This window comes from Biomphalaria glabrata, chromosome 9 (assembly GCF_947242115.1).
Source record: "Biomphalaria glabrata chromosome 9, xgBioGlab47.1, whole genome shotgun sequence".
Taxonomy (NCBI): Eukaryota; Metazoa; Mollusca; class Gastropoda; family Planorbidae; genus Biomphalaria; species Biomphalaria glabrata.
The window spans coordinates 41,195,137-41,202,397 of record NC_074719.1 but is presented as its reverse complement, the minus strand read 5'-3'; the positions used below and the strand labels follow the sequence as shown (position 1 = coordinate 41,202,397).

Genomic DNA, 7,261 nt, shown 5'->3' with positions numbered 1-7,261 from the left:
GAATCCTCAATAACACTTAACAATACTTGTTTAATTACTCAAATAAGAACAGTTACCACTAGATAGCCTACACATCAACTCCAACTCCAAATCTCCAAGAATATATCAATATTTTAATATCCAATATTGCTCAAGTAAATATTAATAAACAAAACACCAGTCCATCAACTATAAATGCATAAATACCAGTCCAGGAAGTAAACGTCCAACCTTCCTGGACCGGGAGCAAGACCTTACTGACTAACACATTCTCTCGCACATTCAACGAAGACTTAATCACTCAGTTCACAACACGTGCAACACTTCGCATTCATAACAAGGGGATATAACAATCATATCAAACTAACATTCTCGCCATACCTCTCCCTGACATACCCCCTCTCACGATATGACTGTTATTAGATAACAGTCATTCAAATATATACATAAATATACATACATACACACAGTGTGTCATACACATACTTATATACATATATATAAACATATATATCTACACACAAATGTATATAATGTACATGAAAGTGAAATAGCCCTTATTAACCTAACAAAAAAAATATGTCCCGCTATTTACAACAAAGGGAAAGAGAGAAAAGAATAAAAGAGAAAAACAAATAGTGGCATGGAGAATTAAATTACAATTTGAAGTCGGCAAGCCTAGTCCTTTCCACGTTAATATTTAATATGTAAAACAGCAAACATACAAGAAAAGATCAACTCCTATGTATAGCAATAATATATGACAAGATACCGTCTCTAATAGTTAAAGGCACGTTTCACATTGTATTGGGAAAAAATGAATTCTAACAATTATAACTAATACAACTGTGCTAAGTCTTGACAGTGTATCTGCTAGTAGACAATGGTCTGTGGTCAAACTGAATTATGCATCCTCCTGGGTATCAAAGGTATCTGTCTAGGCGTTGGACACTCACGCTACTAATGAAGTAATGCTACTCTCTATGTATCAGCTCTCTGCACTTTACCGGAAGGAAGCCATCTACTTGGTGCAACACACAGCAAGCTATTTCGGATGTACTGTTTAGATAAACACAATAACTATTAAGATTTGGTACAACAAAATAATTAAAATACATGAAAACAGACAATGCTGAATTTTCTCTATTGCCAAGTCGCACTCGGGAATTCAGGTGACCCTCGTGGACATCCCCTTCTCAGCAACAGGGAGAGGGGAAACACTACGTCAAGATTTCTTTTTTCTTTTTCTTGGAAGTTTTAGGTACAAAAACATTTGTAGCCTATTGGGGTCTGGTTTAACTTTACCCCCAACAACAACTTGACAAACTTCTTTAAGACTTTTTTTTCGTCTTCTGGGGATTTTTAGGTACAAAAACATTTGTAGCCAATTGGGGTCTGGTTTTACTTTACCAGTACCAACAACTTGATAAACTCCTTTTGTTAGGTTTAATCTCCTTAATGGTTTGTGTACTCTGTGAAATGGTCTCAGAACATGAATAATATTATTGTCAATAAATTGACAATCAATAAGTTCCTTATCAATAAGTTCCTCAGTAGTTAAGACATTTTCTATTACTTCTCCAATTTCTATCTCATTAATATCAAAAAGTTCCTCAGTAGTTAAGACATTTTCAATTAATACTTCCTTATCTTCAATCTCTCTCATATCATTAATAATATAATTACAATCCTTTAGTTCCATATTGGTTAACACATTTTCAATTACTTTTCCCTTTTCTATCTCACTGATATCATAACAGTATAATTACAATCATTTAGTTCCTTACTTGATAAGACATTCTCAATTTCTTCATTATCTTCTATTCCACTTATATTATTATCAATATCCTGGCAGTTATTTTGTTCCTCATTAGTTAATATGTCATTTTCAATTTCTATTTTATAGTTCACATCTCCCTGTAATGACAGTTTTACTTCCAGTTCCATTTTCAACTTTACCACTTCTATTGCCTTTCTTTCTAATTCTAATTTTAATCTTTCTAGATCTAGTTTTTGTCGGTTTAAATCTTTTAATCTTTCTAGATCTAGTTTTTGTTGGTTTAAAACAAACTCTCGTAGTTCATCACCCTCAATTCCAAACATGTGGGCCTGTTCTATTAATACCTCAATTGACCTAGGTTTAAACTCGTCCATGGTAATCACAAATAATAAGAAATATTACTGAATAAGCGTAAATTAATTTATAAAGGTTAAGTTAACAAGTAACATTGTTCAATTTACATAAGACAATAAATTATAAAAAGGATCAACAAAGAAATGAAAAAATTCACCCTTTATCTCCCCTACTGAAAAGGCAATGTACACTCGACCCTGAATGCCCGATACAACAGACAAAAGAAAACTCAACTTATCTGTGTCTGATGCCAGGAAAGAAATGACAACTCTTCCCACACGACAGTGTTGCTTTAAGAATGTAGAACTTCTGGACTGTCAGGTCGCTGTTCGGCCTCCTTGTAAACGCTTTATGACTCTCAGCAGATTTAGAGAATGAAAAAAATACAAAACAAAATTATTCAAACATTGATATGATACTAATAGTAATAATAATGGGTGCATACAAAAAAAAATGATTATCTAGTCAGGTAGTACAATAATAATTCAACATCAATGTAGCAAAGGTAGATAAACCACGATTACTTGAGTAATTGCATTCATGTAGAATAATTCAATAGTAAGTGAATACTAGTAGTAGTAGTGTCTCTTTAAATGGCGATGTCTCCAAATGGCGATGTCTCTTTAAATGGCGATGTCTCTAAATCCAATAATCCAATAGTAAGTAAGTAGTAGTAGTAGTGTCTCTTTAAATGGCGATGTCTCCAAATGGCGATGTCTCTTTAAATGGCGATGCCTCTTCAAATGGCGATGTCTCAAAATCCAATAATCCAATAGTAAGTAAGTAGTAATGTCTCTCTAAATGGTGATGTCCCTTTAAATGGTGATTCCTCTTTAAATGGCGATGTCTCAAAATCCAATAATCCAATAGTAAGTAAGTAGTAGTAGTAGTAGTAGTAGTAGTAGTGTCTCATTAAATGGTGATGTCCCTTTTAATGGTGATTCCTCTTTAAATGGTGATGACATCCCGTGCTGAATCACAAGCTGTCAACAAAAACTTCTGTGTGTAACAGTCACAATCGTGTGTAGAGGTCAACCAGTGAACAAAAAAAAAATGCAGGCTCTGGCTAGTTCAATGACTTCTTCAAGGTGACGAAAAAATAGGTACAACAGACACGGTACCTGGCCGGACGACGGGCCCTCAGATGTCAATAATAATACTGTATTAATAGTACACTGGTTAATACACTGGTATTAAATAATACAGATTCACTCAAATATGTCAAGGTAGTGTCTCGTTTGGCTGATCGAAGCGACAAATGATAGGTAACAGGTACAACGATACCTGCCCGGACGAAGCCTCCAGATGTCAGGGTTCTTAAGCTTGTCTGGACTTGGTTGGTGTGTTTCTTGACTTGGCTCGTTGGGGGGTATGAATCCTCAATAACACTTAACAATACTTGTTTAATTACTCAAATAAGAACAGTTACCACTAGATAGCCTACACATCAACTCCAACTCCAAATCTCCAAGAATATATCAATATTTTAATATCCAATATTGCTCAAGTAAATATTAATAAACAAAACACCAGTCCATCAACTATAAATGCATAAATACCAGTCCAGGAAGTAAACGTCCAACCTTCCTGGACCGGGAGCAAGACCTTACTGACTAACACATTCTCTCGCACATTCAATGAAGACTTAATCACTCAGTTCACAACACGTGCAACACTTCGCATTCATAACAAGGGGATATAACAATCATATCAAACTAACATTCTCGCCATACCTCTCCCTGACAGTGTTTAAACATTTTGCATTGCAGATATATTAATTGGGGATAGGTAATAGCAATTGGCTATTGTCACAGTCAGATGACACCCTCGTTAACCAATGTCATAACAAACAAATAAATAAACCGATGATTATCCTCCTTATAAATAGCAATATCAGAAAGGTCTATGTCTATGGCAGAGCACAATTGACTGACCAGTGGAACGTCAACTATACGTAATATAGAAGACATTCATATCGTGCAGTAAAAATGGCAGATTCTTCCAGAAAAGCAGTGATTCGCATTTGCATAAGCGTAGTTCTTACCTCATTAGAAGTTACTTACCAACGATCATTGCAGATCTATAGTAAACACTTATAGATAACTGTTACAAATGAAATGAGGTTGCTTGTAAGAGTACCCCATGTTACATAGTAATGGGGATTGATTCTAAAAGAGCACCCCACTCAATATAACAAAATTTTGATCAATTAATTTACCTATTAGAGGGTATAGCTAAAGATACTCAATTAGAATTATAGCTAGGCTTAGGTATTTTAGATCAACAGATTAGTGTTAAAAGTGTGCTGGCACGTTCGTCCAGAGGTGTATTGGTCCCTTCTTGTACTGCCTAGGTTATTAGGTATAACCTCCAGGTATACAATTAAACTAATGTATGCAACAAAAGACTTTACAAAGTCGCAGGTAAACATATGTACAAAGTTTATTTACATGAGTAAAATAAATGTGTAAATACATGGCCATCAACTCACAGGCCGACACAACAAAAAGTAAACAAAAGATACTCAAAAATAATATGGCACACAGCCCTAGTCATATGTTACATTATCATCACATGAGTTTACTCATTTACATGAGTAAAATAAAGGTCACAGGCCACAGGTCAACACATGACCACTTTTGACCATTCTGGGGTTACAGGCTTCAGGCTGACACTAGCCACTTTTAGCCAAAAAAAAAAAAAACAGCAAAAGGGTCATGATGAACTATAGGCTTCAGGGAAACCTATGAGCCTGCAAGCTTCATAGAATCCCACCTATAGACATCCGTTTGGTAAAGCCCATCTGATGATTCAATACAGGTTGAATCCCTCAGAGAAAAGGCTATAAATTATGTCACGTTTGGGAGTACCCCAAGATGCAGAACATCAGGGTAAAAATATACTGCCTGGAAATCATTTGAGGCTATATCTACTTATAAATACCTTATATAATATACAATAATACTAAAGATATACTTAGCCCAAAGATCTCCAGAGCAGGGCACGCTTCTCCGAGTACCCCATGACACACGACCACTAACAGAAAAAAAAAAAACTATTCACAACAAAGGTCAAGAATATTTGACGACCAATACATATTCTGTTTGTAATGCTATCATTCCTGGAGGTCAGTAAGGACGTTTCGTATGTTTCTGTAAACTAGGCCAACTACTTACATCTTATCTTATCTTATATAATACAGACGTTACTTCAAACAAAGAAGATGATTACGTCCTACGCGTCATGCATTTGGTCATGCATATCAACCAATGACTTAAACTCTGCCAAGTCGCTGGTTTTCCTGGCTAGCTCAGGCAACCCATTCCATGCTCTAATAGCACTAGGGAAGAAGGAGTATTTGTACAAATTTGTCCTAGCATATGGGACGAGGAATGTGCCTTTATTTTTTGTGTCTTTCAGAGTATTTTATTAAATTTTGTTTTTGTATTTGAAGATTATGGTTCAATGTTTTATGTATAATTGCTACTTTACTTTTAAGTCTTCTGTCCTGAAGGCTTTCTAAATTTAGTGATTTTACTAAAGGTGTTACTCTAGTCAAATGTGAATATTCGTTTGTTATGAATCTCGCTGCTCTATTTTGTGTCTGCTCCAGTTTCTTAATGTTTTCTTGAGTTGAGGGGTCCCAAACGGAGGATGTACTTGTTTTGTTTCTACTTTTTTACATCTCTGTGTGATTGTGCTGTAGATTTCAGTAGCAAAGAAATTGGGAGGGTCAATACATTTTGACAGGTTTGTTTGTAAAAATGTCAAATGCTTCACATGTTTTGGATGTTTCTTCAGAGTTAAAGATAATCTACTGCCTAGAGCCCAAACCTCCCGCAGGACGATGGAGAAGAGCATTGGGAAGGGTAATGAACACGCGACAAACGTGACTCGCGCACGGCAGTCCAGCGCGCACACCGAACGACACAAATTTATAAGTATGGCTGCCTGGTCGTGCGGTTTACGCTCTGGACTGTCGTTCAGATTTATCGATGGTCGAGGGTTCAAACCCTGCCCGCTCCCATCCTCCGTCATCCTTCGGGAGGTTTGGACTAGGAAGTAATTATCTTCAACTCTGAAGGAACATCCGAAACATGGAAAAACAAAACCAGTACGTCGAGAGGCTCAGTCTAGGTTAACAAGAAAAACATAAAAATACTTTAAAAAAAAAAAAAAAAGCTTATATTAAGTGTAGTTGTATTAGTTTGGATCAGTCATTTAATATAAAATGTAATAGATCTAGACCAAAAACAATAAATCTGTGCGATTAGAAATATTTTTTGCCGATTGTTTTTGTTTAGCGCAATTTCAAGCTTTTAGCTTTCCCAATACGCTATGATTCTATCACTTACCTGGACAAGTTGGAAAAACTGGGGGGGGGGGGGGAGTTATGGATATGTACATATAATAAAACCATTTGCTTTCTATAAATGTACAGAGTTAAAGTAAGTATGTGTATGAAGAGCTTAAAAATTATTTCATTTTTGAATATAACTCATTTTAAGATTAAATTTATTAGTTGAAAAATATTTTATAAGTCAATCTTGTCCATATTGAAATAGTGTTTTTTTTTTTTTTGTTTGTTTTTTTTAACAATTTAGTAGTCCAATTCATGTCCTGTTTGGGTTGTCTTGAAAATTTATTTATTTAATCAAAGGGATGTAACCAAAAGAAATTTCCACATTGCATCTTCCAGTCCTAATTGTCTCTCTTGTTGAAAAAAAAAATTAATAGGTAATTTTTAGTATTATAATTTGAAAGGAGGCGCGGTGGCTGAGCGGTAAAGCGCTTGGCTACCGAACCGTGGTCCGGGGTTCGAATCCTGGTGAAGACTGGGATTTTTAACTTCAGGATCTTCGGGCGCCTCTGGGTCCACCCAGCTCTAATGGGTACCTAACGTTAGTTGGGGAAAAGTAAAGGCGGTTGGACGTTGTGCTGGCCACATGACACCCTCGTAAACCGTAGGCTACAGAAACAGATGACCTTTACATCGTCTGCCCTATAGACCACAAGGTCTGAAAGGGGAACTTTACTTTACTTTATAATTACTTTACTTTATAATTTGAAAGCAAATAAACAATGTATTAAATACATACACATGCAAATTGTTAATAGTTATCACTTATACAAACACACACACACACA

The 7,261-nt window shown here is 35.6% G+C and overlaps 1 long non-coding RNA gene across 1 annotated transcript; it reads right to left on the bottom strand.

Annotated features, from left to right (window-relative positions):
* Positions 1-93: 93 nt before the first annotated feature.
* LOC106050870 (uncharacterized) lies at positions 94-3,424 on the bottom strand. Its single transcript, XR_008779929.1, has 2 exons — positions 1,767-3,424; positions 94-1,038 (listed from the first exon to the last, which is right to left on the bottom strand). It is a non-coding gene; the product is annotated as an uncharacterized LOC106050870 (long non-coding RNA).
* Between the last annotated feature and the right edge of the window lie 3,837 nt (positions 3,425-7,261).